This window comes from Podarcis tiliguerta (assembly GCF_965153285.1).
Source record: "Podarcis tiliguerta genome assembly, chromosome: 4".
Classification (NCBI taxonomy): Eukaryota; Metazoa; Chordata; class Lepidosauria; order Squamata; family Lacertidae; genus Podarcis; species Podarcis tiliguerta.
In genome coordinates this window covers 6,903,224-6,917,335 of record NC_139537.1, presented here as the reverse complement: position 1 = coordinate 6,917,335, position 14,112 = coordinate 6,903,224, and the positions used below count along the sequence as shown (strand labels likewise).

Below are 14,112 nucleotides of genomic sequence, written 5' to 3'. Positions count from 1 at the left end.
CACAGAAATTTGATGCCACCGTTGCCAAATGAATTTAACAGCTTTAGCGCTGCATTGAAGTGCCAAGCTATGTGATGTCAGAAAATCTGATCGCAAAGCCCCTGTGTCTTTTTCTCTACTTGAAGGGAGAGGAGGGGGAGAGAAGCTGTGGGGACCAGGGGGTTAACCCTTTCCCCTCCTGGCTACTATTACCTCTGGGTTTGGTTTGGTTTCCAGGCAGGTGTTTTGTTGTTGTTGTTTAGTCCTTTAGTCGTGTCCGACTCTTCGTGACTCCCTGGACCAGAGCACGCCAGGCACTACTGTCTTCCACTGCCTCCCGCAGTTTGGTCAAACTCATGCTGGTAGCTTCGAGAACACTGTCCAACCATCTCGTCCTCTGCCGTCCCCTTCTCCTTGTGCCCTCCATCTTTCCCAACATCAGGGTCTTTTCCAGGGAGTCGTCTCTTCTCATGAGGTGGCCAAAGTCTTGGAGCCTCAGCTTCACGATCTGTCTTTCCAGGGAGCACTCAGGGCATACCTGTTTCTTCCTTGCAGCTTGAAGGAAGGACGTGAATTTGAGAATGGGCTCAAGGGAAAGCATTAAACTCTTCCTCTCTCAAGGGACTGGTCCTCATGCAACCCACACTGCTCCTTTCAAGCGAAGAAAAGAACCTTGAGGGATCTCTCTGTCCTCAGATATAGATAAGATGCCTCTCTGAGCCTCTGGCTCAACATCCATCTCAAATCAATATGTAGTCCGTGGAATGCCAAAGGGAGGCACCTTTGAGTTAACATAATTGAGTTAAACTGTGGAACTCACTGCCACAGGAGACAATGGTGGCCTCCAACCTTGATGCCTGGGTTACACAAATACATGGAGGAGAGGGCCATTGATGGCTCCTAGCCATAAGGGCTGTGCTCTGCCACCACATGGAAGCAGCAATGCTTATGAACATCAGTTTCTGGGAACCGCAAGAGGGGAGAGTTGCTCTCATGCTGAAAGGCTGCTTGCGGGTTTCCCTGGTCGGCCACCGTGAGAAGAGGATGCTGGACTAGATGGGCCAGTTAGCACGCCTTATGCTCTTCCGTGGAGTTTTCTTGGCAGGGATACTGGAGTGGCTTGCCGGTCCGTCTAGTTCAAGCTCTGGTTTTCCCAGTAGTGATGTATGGAAGTGAGAGCTGGACCATAAAGAAGGCTGATCGCCGAAGAATGGATGCTTTCGAATTCTGGTGCTGGAGGAGACTCTTGAGAGTCCCATGGACTGCAAGAAGATCAAACCGATCCATTCTGAAGGAAATCAGCCCTGAGGGCTCACTGGAAGAACAGATCCTGAAGCTGAGGCTCTAATACTTTGGCCACCTCATGAGAAGAGAAGACTCCCTGGAAAAGACCCTGATGTTGGGAAAGATGGAGGGCACAAGGAGAAGGGGACGGCAGAGGACGAGATGGTGGGACAGTGTTCTCGAAGCTACCAGCATGAGTTTGACCAAACTGCGGGAGGCAGTGGAAGACAGGAGGGCCTGGTGTGCTCTGGGTCATGGGGTCACAAACAGTCGGACACGACTAAACAACAGCAATGCTCTTCCGAGCCGTTAGTTTAGCAAAAGCTCTCTCTTCTCCAAACTCAAACACTTTTCGAAATAGCAGCTGGGTGGAATCAGAGCGCTGGGTTATCTAAGGATCGGTATATATGCTTTGTGTTCCTCTGCCTGGAAGTGGATATCATAACAGCCTCGGAGGCAGGGATGGAGGCCAACATATTTTTGAGGGGGGGGGAGGAATTTATGGAGCCCTGCAACCTCTGAAGAGAGAAGAATTACAGAGTGTGGATGCCTGTTACTTAGCACCCACAGAGGCATAACACTATCTATATAAGTTTGGAAGCGCTGGCATTTTGGACATTTAGAAGACGCCCCCCCCCCCAATAGTCAAGATCCCTCATAATCTGCTTAGTAAAACTTTTAGAAAAGAGTACTGTTTTTCTAGAACTCAGCCTGAACGCCTCCCTCGTTCTCTTAGAATTGCAATGGTGCCCACGGAGTTATGGGGGGGGACCCTGGAATGATAGATAGATAGATGATAGATAGATAGATAGATAGATAGATAGATAGATAGATAGATGATAGATAGATAGATAGATAGATAGATAGATAGATAGATAGATAGATAAAGGTAAAGGGACCCCTGACCATTAGGTCCATTTGTGGCCGACTCTGGGGTTGCGGCGCTCATCTCGCTTTATTGGCCAATGGAGCCGGCGTACAGCTTCCGGGTCATGTGGCCAGCATGACTAAGCCGCTTCTGGCGAACCAGAGCAGCGTGCAGAAATGCCGTTTACCTTCCCGCCAGAGCAGTACCTATTTATCTACTTGCACTTTGACGTGCTTTCGAACTGCTAGGTTGGCAGGAGCAGGGACCGAGCAATGGGAGATCACCCCGTCACAGGCATTCGAACCGCCGACCTTCTGATTGGCAAGTCCTAGGCTCTGTGGTTTAACCCACAGCACCACCCGCGTCCCTCAGATAGATAGATAGATAGATAGATAGATAGATAGATAGATAGATAGATATCAAAAGTATCTCAGTGCTTTGGCAGCATTGCTTAGTTCAGGAAAGCAAAATATGGGAACGGAAGTTTGAAAAATTATGCTAGCATGTCTTGACAGTGGGTAGCTCATACTCCCTTCAGACTGGAACTTTGAGTTCCCCCACTGAACGGGATTTGCAATGGATTTGGGAAACACCAAGGTTTTCAGACAGTGTGTTTTTTAGTTTATGCAATTTGCATAAATTGGGCGCTGCTTCTGATAACTTGAAAATAGGACCAGGCGTGGAGATACAAAAAAAAGCTCATCACTATTCTCTAAATGCATCCTCCATCTCAATACAGTGTTTATGATCTGTAAAAGAATATGAACAACATTAGCAAAACAGCAACCCAAAAAACAAACTGTTCAGTTTGTACATGCAGTCTCCCATTGGTGCAAACTCCCTGGGGCCCTGGGTGCCTGAGCACCCACAAAATTCCCCATGAAGGGGCCGGGCACCCAGAAATTTTGGTGCCAGGGCCATGCACACTGGATGGCATCCAAGGCCCTGGGCACTAACGGTTATGGGGCCAAGTTGGCATCCCTGCACTCTCCACAGCCCCGTGACTCATAATCGTTCACTCAATTTGGGTTATTAAAACACCCAGACACATATGTGTCTGTGGTTTCATGCCTGCTTTACCTGTGGGTGTGTGGGTGTGTGTTTGAATGAATTCTTGCACTTGGCTGTTGCAAAATTCGGTTAAGCGCAATTTTGGAAGGAGGGTTACGTTCTGGTTTGCGTCTTATTCTGGAAAGTGCAATTTAGTGTGAACTGAATGAAATTTCCTCCCCGTATCCCTCCATCTCCGGTTGCCCTCTCCCTGGGCTGACCTGGGGGAGCTCAGTCAGTCGATCATGAGACTCCCAAATGGATGGAAAACCACAAGGCTTTTAATCTCAGTGTTGGTGGGTTTGAGCCCCATGTTGGGTGAATGATTTCTGCATGGCAGGGAGTTGGGATAGATGACTGTTGTGGTCCCATACAATTGTATGATTCCTCTCTCTCTCCCTCCCTCCCTCCCTCCCTCCCTCCCTCGGATTCCTGCTTTCCCTGCCTCTTCTGCATCTCCTCCTCCTCCTCCTCCTTTCAACTCCCTTCTCAAGCAAAGCTTTATTTTGCACTTCCATTAGCATTCCTCTGGCTGCTTCTCCATCTCTGCAGGGACTTTCTCTCTTTTCTCTTTCGAGCAATTCTTGACCAGCGCGATATTGATGTGAAATTGATGCATTAGTACAGGGGTCAGCAACCTAAGGCCCATGGGGGTCATTTAACCGGCCCATAATAATAATAATAATAATAATAATAATAATAATAATAATAATAATAATTTATTATTTATACCCTGCCCAGAGTGGCTGGGGAAACCACTCCAACAAAGTAGTCTGTTAAACATTAAAAGCTTCCCTAAACAGGGCTGCCTTCAGATGTCTTCTAAAAGTCTGGTAGTTGTTGTTCTCTTTGACATCTGGTGGGAGGGCGTTCCACAGGGCGGGCGCCACTACCGAGAAGGCCCTCTGCCTGGTTCCCTGTATCCTTACTTCTCACAGAGAGGGAATCGCCAGAAGGCCCTCGGAGCTGGACCTCAGTGTCCAGGTAGAACGATGGGGGTGGAGACGCTCCTTCAGGTATACTGGACCGAGGCCGTTTAGGGCTTTAAAGGTCAGCACCAACACTTTGAATTGTGCTTGGAAACGTACTGGGAGCCAATGTAGGTCTTTCAAGACCGGTTTATGTGGTCTCGGCAGCTGCTCCCAGTCACCAGTCTAGCTGCTGCATTCTGGATTAGTTGTCGTTTCCGGGTCACCTTCAAAGGTAGGTGCGCATTGCAGTAGTCCAAGCGGGAGATAACCAGAGCCCATGGACCCCCACCACCTGCTTGGGGACCCCTGCCACCCACTCGGTCGGCTCCCTAAACCGGCGCAGAGGAGAGTGGGGACCGCCTTCCGTGACACTGGCCGGCTTCCCATTCGCTGCAGGAAGCTCCTGGAGCCAATCGGAAGCTGGGCATGCCTCCTCCGTGCCAGAAGGAGCGCCGGAAATAGTGTTTGCGCATGCGTGTGTTCACGCACACTCTGGCCCACCGCAGCATCTGCGGGACCGTGAACCGGGGCAAGCCACAAAAACTTTGCCGTCTCCCTGCATTAGTAGCGAAACGAACAGATGAGAGCTGTGTGTGCCACAATTGCAGCTCCACGTGGATTTTCATCTGCTGAAAGTTCTGCGGTCACATCCCAAGGCTGGCAGAACAAAGGCATCTTTAGCAGAAAATGATCGCCGGGAACAGCTGTTGCTACCCTGATGCCCTTCAGACTGCAGGTCCCATCAGGCACAGCCAGCACGGCCGTACAATGTTGGGGTCATGGGAGTTGTAGCCCCGAAAGCCTGGAGGGCAGCAGGATAGCGGAGGCTGGTCTGGAATATTCTAGAAAATGACTCTGGGGTTGCGGCGCTCATCTCGCTTTACTGGCCTAGGGAGCCGGCGTACAGCTTCCGGGTCATGTGGCCAGCATGACTAAGCCACTTCTGGCAAACCAGAGCAGCGCACAGAAACGCCGTTTACCTTCCCGCCGGAGCGGTACCTATTTATCTACTTGCACTTTGATGTGCTTTCGAACTGCTAGGTTGGCAGGAGCTGGGACTGAGCAACGGGAGCTCACCCCGTCGCAGGGATTCGAACCACCGACCTTGTGATCAGCAAGTTCTAGGCTCTGTGGTTTAACCCACAGCGCCACCCGCATCCCTTATAAGGGAGCTTACCAGGAATCTAATATCGAGAGGCTTTAACAAGCCTGCAACCAGCTATCCGCTGTGCGTTTAAAAGGGGAATGTATAACTCTGCTAAGTTATAGAAATTGCAAGTGCAAGCTAGGAAGGATATTAATAAACAATTTATCCTCTCCTGCCTCCCTGAACAGGAAGCACAAAGGGGCTCCCCCCCCCCAAGCAACCCTGTGCACCTTCCCAAAATTTGCTTTGGGGTGGGGTCAAGAGACACACACCCCTCCAGGACAGTAGGCAGGGATGGTTCTGTGAAATGCTTTCACGGGCAGAACTATCTGCTTAGTGCTGCACTGAATTCCACCCTATATTTATTTACATTCCTTGCCCTTCCTCCCAAAGTTGCTCAGGGCTATCAGCTTAGGTCAGTCACAGTCTCACAGCCTACCCTGCCTCGCAAGGTTGTTGTAAGGATAAAGTAGAGACAGGAAGAAAGGATGCCTGCCACTCTGAGCTCCTTGGGGGAAAGTTGGGATAGAAACGTAATAACAACTAATAAATATACACATGAAAACTTTTTTTAAAACCCAGTTAAAATATCTAAAAATATTATTATTGATAATAATAAAAATTATTTGCAGCTGTCCTGTAAGACTGGGTTTCCAACACGTGGGTAAAAATTAAAAGGTTTGGCAATAAACATCAGCACATATGAATAATTCAGTTCCAACAATTCGGTGAATAGGTACGATTTGAACGATTTAGCAGCTCGTTAAGTTTTAATTGTACAACAGATTGACGCCAGTATTGTCAAATATTAACACATAAGTTCTCCAAGGTATGAATTGATCTGCAGGGATCTAGAGGGCTGCATAAATAACAGCAAAATGCACGACACTAATACGAAATTATAAGCTATTCTTCCTCTTTTCTGCCTAAATTCACTGTGCGGTAAAAACCACCCATAGCCACCTGTTCCCTGCCTGGTGGTAGCGGCTGAGTCGATGACTTGAAAGGGATTGTGTCCACTAATTGTTAGTGGGACCCAAGGGGGAAGAAATGTTGAAAAGGATCGTTCGGCAGAATGTGTGCAAATACTTAATAGTACAGGTATCTGGTGGGTTCAGATTCCTAAGCTCTGCTGGGAAGAGCTTTGTTTACGCAATTGTGTGTTAACCCTCATTGATCGGTGCAGAGACGCAAAGCCTTTCTCCTCCTTTTCTTAAGATCTGTCTAATGGTTTCTTTGCTGCTGCTATTTGGGTGTAGCCCAGAGCTGGAAATAGCCAAGAAGGGAAAAGGAAAGAAGGTTTAGAAGCCTATTACTTTTCGAAGAAATCAACCGGGGCCTGGAGGGGCTAATTGGTAGATGTTTTCAATTAAGTCTATTCATCATGAATACCGCTCGTTGTGGGGCGAACAAACAAACAAGGCTGGGTCCTTTGCTTGCACGTCCCATTTGTGGCTTCCCAGAAGCTTCTGTTGCAAACGGATGCTCAGCTCAGCAGACCTGTTAATGTCTTCGAGCAGATTCCCTGATTCTTCTCTAAAGTCGTCCTCTCTTAAAAGCCATTCGATGTGGGCGGCGCGTCTTTAAAAGCTACGTGCAGGTTCTTGCAGATATACGAACTGTGATGTCTCGCTCAGGAGCGAGCAGCAATAAATCACACCAATGAGTTGGAGTTAACTCTTTGTGCGCAAAACAGGATCTGCACAGGTGTCAGGGTTTGAATCATAGAATCATAGAGTTGGAAGAGACCATCAGGGCCATCGAGTCCAACCCCCTGCCAAGCAGGAAACACCATCAGAGCACTCCTGACATATGGTTGTCAAGCCTCTGCTTAAAGACCTCCAAAGAAGGAGACTCCACCACACTCCTTGGCAGCAAATTCCACTGTCGAACAGCTCTTCCTGTCAGGAAGTTCTTCCTAATGTTTAGGTGGAATCTTCTTTCTTGTAGTTTGGATCCATTGCTCCGTGTCCGCTTCTCTGGAGCAGCAGAAAACAACCTTTCTCCCTCCTCTATGTGACATCCTTTTATATATTTGAACATGGCTAGCATTTCACCCCTTAACCTCCTCTTCTCCAGGCTAAACATGCCCAGCTCCCTTAGCCGTTCCTCATAAGGCATCGTTTCCAGGCCTTTGACCATTTTGGTTGCCCTCCTCTGGACACGTTCCAGTTTGTCAGTGTCCTTCTTGAACTGTGGTGCCCAGAACTGGACACAGTACTCCAGGTGAGGTCTGACCAGAGCAGAATACAGTGGCACTATTACTTCCCTTGATCTAGATGCTATACTCCTATTGATGCAGCCCAGAATTGCATTGGCTTTTTTAGCTGCCACGTCACACTGTTGGCTCATGTCAAGTTTGTGGTCAACCAAGACTTTGGTTCAGAAGCAGGCCAGTGCAAAGAAACAGAGTCAGTTGTCAGTGAAGCAGACCCTCCAACATTTCTCTGATGAAAATAAGGATTTCAATAACAACAACAACAACAACAACCTGCCCATCTGACTGCGTTGTCCCAGCCACTCTGGGCGGCTTCCAACATAAATAAAAACATCATAAAACGTAAAACATTAAAAACCTTCCCTATCCAGGGCTGCCTTCAGGTGTCTTCTAAAAGTTGTATAGTTACTTATCTCCTTGGTTCTTGGGGTCGCATAGCTCCATACCCTCCAACATTTCTCCGATGAAAAGAAGGACATCTTAAAGAAAAGCGGAACATTCCAGGATCAAATCAGAAACTGGGATAGCTTCTGTAAATTTGGGACACTTGGAGGGTCTGATAAAGTTATTCTTTATTCGAGGCAATGCCTTGAATACAACTCTGCAACCCTTCCCCAGTAGGTCTTGCCCAGGCACCCCCAAACCCGGCCCTCCAGATGTTTTGGGACTACAACTCCCATCATCCCTAGCTAGCAGGACCGGTGGTCAGGGATGATGGGAATTGTAGTCCCAAAATATCTGGAGGGCCAAGTTTGGGTGTGCCTGGTCTTGCCACTCTAGAGCAGTTGCCAGAAATGAAGGTGCCTTCCTTCCACCCTTTCGAAGGCTCCTCCACTGCCAGATGTTTCCCAAGAACACCTGTGGCATCTGTTCTGCTCTCCTCATTATTCTGCACATTTTTGGAGACCAGGGGGGATGGGAGCTTCTCACAGCAGGAGAGGGAGACTCCAGGGATTCTTTGGTGGTCTCTTAACCCCCCCCCCCCTCTGCTTCAGCCTCAGCATCTGAACTGCTCCCTGTCACAGCTTCCTCCTGCTCACGAAATCCTGTTGCCCCTTCAGCCCCTATCACCTCCTTCCAATCTTCTCCCTCTGACCTGCTGTTGTCCAGCCAGTCCCTTACAACAGGCCTATAATGATTTATTATAATAATTTGTTACTTATACCCCACGCATCTGGCTGGGTTTCTTGGTGGCTCCCAACAGAATATTATTAATAATAAAGCAGCCATAAAACATCAAACATTAAAAACTTCCCTAAACAGAGCTGCCTTCAGATGTCTTCTAAAAGTCAGATCATTGTTTATTTCCTTGACATCCGATGGGAGGGCATTCCACAGGAAGGGCGCCACTACCGAGAAGGCCCTCTGCCTGGTTCCCTGTAACTTGGCTTCTTGCAGTGAGGGAACTGCCAGAAGGCCCTCGGCGCTGGACCTCAGGGTCTGGGCTGAACGATGGGGGTGGAGATGCTCCTTCTGGTATACTGGGCTGAGGCCATTTAGGGCTTTAAAGGTCAGCACCAACACTTTGAATTGTGCTCGGAAACCTACTGGGAGCCAATGTAGGTCTTATATGGTCCGGTGTTATATGGTCGCAGCTGCCATTCCCAGTCACCAGTCTAGCTGCCACATTCTGGAATAGTTGCAGTTTCTGGGTCACTTTCAAAGGTAGCCCCATGTCATAGCTGTCAAGTGTCCCTTATTTGAAGGGACAGTCCCTTATTCCATCGCCATGTCCCATTGCTGTCCCTTATTGATGGATGCCCCTTAAATGTCCCTTAAATTTCAAAGGAAGCAGCTCCTCTCCCTCCCTGCCAGCCAGCCAGGGAGGAGGGAGGCTCCAACTGTGTTGCTTGGCTGTGTTGCTCACCCAATAAGAAGTCTAAGAACGACTGGGGGGTGGAGCTTGCATGCCTTGTGTGTGGCTAGTTAATGCAAGCTGAGGGTGTTTCTGAATGCTGGACGCCATTTTGTTGCACGTGCTGCTGCAAACGTTGCAGTGCAAAGCCAGGCCGGGGAGCCATCTTAAGTTGAGGCTGCATAGGCCTTGTGGTGCATGTGATTCAGATTCTATTCAGTTGAACCTCTGGATAGAAAGTTGTTTGGACAGTGTTCTCGAAGCTACCCAGTATGAGTTTGACCAGACTGCAGGAGGACAGGAAGACTGGAGTGCCTGGAAGAGGTGAGGCTGCCGGTCCCTTATTTTGGCTGTCGGTCCCTTATTTTCAAATCTGTAAGTTGACAGCTATGCCCCATGTAGAGCGCATTGCAGTAGTCCAAGCGGGAGATAACCAGAGCATGCACCACTCTGGCGAGACAGTCTGCGGGCAGGAAGGGTCTCAGCCAGTGTACCAGATGGAGCTGGTAGACAGCTGCTCTGGACACAGAATGAGCACAGCAGGTCTTTCCCCCATGAAGCAGTTGTGGTGACTAAATATCCTGACTCCCCACAACTGGCCATGTCTCCTTCTCTCCAGGGTGATTTCCAACCAATCAGAGACTGCGCCTGCATTCCTCCCTTTGCTCCTCTCACTTCATGCCTCTGCCATGGACCACTTGAAAACTGCTGGAGGTCTGGGTGGACCACTTAATGATTTTTCTTCCTAGAAGAAGCTGGAACATGTGCAGAGGAGGGTGACTGAGATGCTCAAGGGTCTATTAACCAAGCCTTATAAGGAACAGTGGAGGGAGCTGGGGATGCTTATCCTGGAGAACAGGAGGTATGATAGCCATCTTCAAAAATCTGATGGGCTGCCCTGTGGAAGATAGAGCAAGCTTGTTTTCTGCTGCTCAAACCAATGGATTCAAGTTAGTAAGAAGGAGATTCCGACTCAAAATCAGGAAGAACTTAAAATAACAGAAATTAAATCTGCCTTTGGCTTGTTTGTAATGTTTAGAAAGATGAGCAAAATGGATTTTTTATTTCTGTTGTCTAGTCATCTAGTGCAACCTCCTGCAATGCTGGAATCTCAGCTGAAGCATTCACTTACAGTGGTACCTTGGTTCTCAAATGCCTTGGTACTCAAACAACTTGGAACCCAAACACTGCAAACCTGTAAGTAATTGTTCCGGTTTGCGAACTTTTTTCGGAACCCAAACGTGCTCCGTTTTGAGTGTTATGCTTCCAATCTGAGTGCCGCACTCCTGTATTGAGTTTTACGCTGCGGTCTGTATGTTTTTGCTATTTATTTTGTGTTTTTGTTTTCGCGGCTCTTTTCGTTTTGTTCTTGTGACTGTGTGGAACCCGGTTCAGCTACTAATGGATTGATTGACAGCAGTTCATTGTTTATTGCTTTCATTTTATGGTTCAGTGGTCCCGTCCGATGGTAAAATTCATGTCAAACTGCTGTTTTAGGGGTTGTTTTTAAAAGTCTGCAACAGATTAATTCATTTTGCATTACTTCCTGTGGGAACGCTCGTCTTGGTTTTGAAACGCTTTGGGTTTAGAACGGACTTCTAGAACGGATTAAGTTTGAGAACCAAGGTACCACTGTAGCTCTTACTGTCAGAAATTTCTTCCTGATGAAAGCCTTAAAAACTGGCTGCCCAGTGGGTGGGGGTGACTCCAGTGGGCTGCCCCTCCCTGGGTGGCGATGGGGAACACTCCACCCCTGACTGTGAGAACGGGGCTGGACAAGGTGGAAACTGCTCTCCTCAGGCAGGTTCGCCTTATGTTCTTATGTTCTTAAGGAGTTTGGGGAACAGGGCTTTAGGCAGAAAGCAAACCCTGCTGTGTGTTCTGTTTCCCAGAAAGAATGTTGAGAATTAAAAGGCAGCTGGAAGTCAGCAAGTAATTAAAATTCTTCCGGGGGTGAAAGTTATGGGTAATAAAGAGGCTCTTTAAGTCCAGCGGAGCAGACAGGCCCGGCGTCAACCGTTGGCGCGTGAAAGTCGAACCCTGGCAAATTTTACATGGGCAGCAAGGGACGGACTGGAGGGGCGTCAATCAACCCTTGGAGTGCTTGCTACCTCCGTCTTGCAGGTGTCGGTTCAGCTATCCACATGGCATTCCCCGGAAAAGTGCAATCATCGGAGCGCAAAGTAACGAGGCTCTGATGTCGCTGCTTCAAGCTTTAATTGATTAAATCGCTGCAATTAATCAACTGGGGTTTGATTGCAAGTTCAGGTCTGATTAATGACTTGGCTGATGACAAGCAAAGACTCGGGGGGAGTGTTTCCTAAATTTCCAGTACCTAAGGCACAGAGGTGCCCCCCCTCGAATTAAAAGTGGGAGGGTACTTTTGAGCCATTTGGGGCCATCATTGTTGTTGTTGTTTATTTGTTTAGTCATGTCTGACTCTTCCTGACCCCCTGGACCAGAGCACGCCAGGCACTCCTGTCTTCCACTGCCTCCCGCAGTTTGGTCAAACTCATGCTGGTAGCTTTGAGAACACTGTCCAACCATCTCGTTCTCTGTCGTCCCCTTCTCCTTGTGCCCTCCATCTTTCCCAACATCAGGGTCTTTTCCAGGGAGTCTTCTCTTCTCATGCGGTGGCCAAAGTCTTGGAGCCTCAGCTTCAGGATCTGTCCTTCCAGTGAGCACTCAGGGCTGATTTCCTTCAGAATGGAGAGCTTTGATCTTCTTGCAGTCCATCGGACTCTCAAGAGTCTCCTCCAGCACCATAATTCAAAAGCATCCATTCTTCGGCGATCAGCCTTCTTTATGGTCCAGCTCTCACTTCCATACATCACTACTGGGAAAACCAGAGCTTTTACTATACGTTGGCAAGGTGATGTCTCTACTTTTTAAGATGCTGTCTAGGTTTGTCATTGCTTTTCTCCCAAGAAGCAGGCGTCTTTTAATTTCGTGACTGCTGTCACCATCTGCAGTGATCATGGAGCCCAAGAAAGTAAAAACTCTCACTGCTTCCATTTCTTCCCCTTCTATTTGCCAGGTAGGTGATGGGACCAGTGGCCATGATCTTCGTGTTTTTTTTTTATGTCTGGATACATAATAATAATAATAATAATAATAATTATTATTATTTATTTATTTATACATACATACATACATACATACATACATACATACCCCGCCAATCTGGCTGAGTTTCCCCAGCCACTCTGGGCGGCTCCCAATCGAGTGTTAAAAACAATACAGCATTCATATTAAAAACTTCCCTAAACAGGGCTGCCTGGCTGAAATCCTACCGAATGCATGGCTGAAATCCTACCAAAATCTGAACAGAGATATCGAGGGGGAGAGGCAGGCCTGTGTGAAAGGTCGCTGGTGGTTTTCAAAAGATATACAGAAGGTCCTAAATTTAATCTCCAGTAGCATCTCCAAGCAGAAAGAACCCTACCTGAAACCTCAGAGTCGCTGCCAGTTGGGACAGAAGACTCGGCTAGTTGTACCAATGCCATCACCTTCCTATGTCCCCAAAATTGCTGCAGCTGGTCTTGTTTTGAGTGGGAGAACTGGGGGGTAGGGGATATTTCAAAATCGCCCATTCCGGTACATGTTAGGCGAAATTCACCTGGTGAGTTTCCATGAGGGATGTTTTTTTTTAAAATGCAAACCTGATGCGCAGAACTGAACTCAGATTGGAAAGATGCAAATCGGGAGAGATTTGCACTCCGCTGGTTGCTCCCCAATCCCTCCCCACCCTAGTCCTTTGCCCTCCCTTTGGGTCTGTCAAGGCTGCAGCGCCGACAATGGAGGCCACATCTGGCAGAGTTTCCCCTCCCGGGATCTAGACTCCAGACATAACAAACCGTTCCTTTTCAGCCACCCTGTCGAGTGGCCAATCTCCCTCACATTCCTCCCTCTCTGGCATCATCTAGCACCTCCTGGCTTCAAGGTCTGTGGCGTTTTCTTCAGAGCAGTTCTTCTGCCAGCCCCTTGCTAACCCACTGCAAATGCTTCCTATTTTTGCCTGCGGTTTTTTGCCATAATGTACGCAAGCTTGCAAAGCCGTTTCTGTGGGAATGTTCCAAGTGGCAGGAGACGATATATTGCTTATTCATAACCTTCCTAACTGGCGCTAGCAAGTTCCTTTACTTAGCAGAGTTACATTCCCCTTTTTACATACACATCAAATGTCTGGTTGCAGGCTCGTGTGAGCCTCGCACTACAGTGAACCCTCTAGTTACGTACCACTCTGGATATGTAACTTTCGGGTTATGAACGTGGCAGACCTGGAAGTGTATATTTCCGGGTTTCGCTGCGCATGTGCAGAAGCGCTCTGTGCACCGTGCACATGCGCAGAAGTGCTCAATTGCACCATGCGTGTGTGCAGAAGCGGCGCCTCTGCTTTCGGACTTTTCGGGTTGTGGACAGACCCCCGGAATGAATTTAATTCATATCCGGAGGGTCCACTGTATTATACAATTCAGTCTGTCTCAGATTGAATTGTACATTCCTGGAAAGTTTCCTTGCAAAGGTAAAGGGACCCCTGACCATTAGGTCCAGTCGTGACCGACTCTGGGGTTGCGGTGCTCATCTCGCTTTATTGGCCGAGGGAGCCAACGTACAGCTTCCGGGGCATGACTAAGCCGCTTCTGGCAAACCAGAGCAGCACATGGAAACACCGTTTACCTTCCCGTCAGAGTGGTACCTATTTATCTTCCCGTCAGAGTGGTACCAGGGGGTTGGACT

At 48.3% G+C, this 14,112-nt stretch overlaps 1 protein-coding gene and 2 long non-coding RNA genes across 3 annotated transcripts in view; 2 read left to right on the top strand and 1 right to left on the bottom strand.

The window, feature by feature from the left end:
- The window catches only part of LOC310675861, a 187,243-nt gene that overhangs the window by 136,553 nt on the left and 36,578 nt on the right, over positions 1 to 14,112 (top strand). The window lies entirely within an intron of this gene.
- LOC310675886 overlaps positions 1 to 14,112 on the bottom strand; it is a 217,881-nt gene that overhangs the window by 170,363 nt on the left and 33,406 nt on the right. The gene's annotated exons all lie outside the window — the stretch shown is intronic.
- P2RY6 (pyrimidinergic receptor P2Y6) overlaps positions 1 to 14,112 on the top strand; it is a 47,678-nt gene that overhangs the window by 1,025 nt on the left and 32,541 nt on the right. The window lies entirely within an intron of this gene.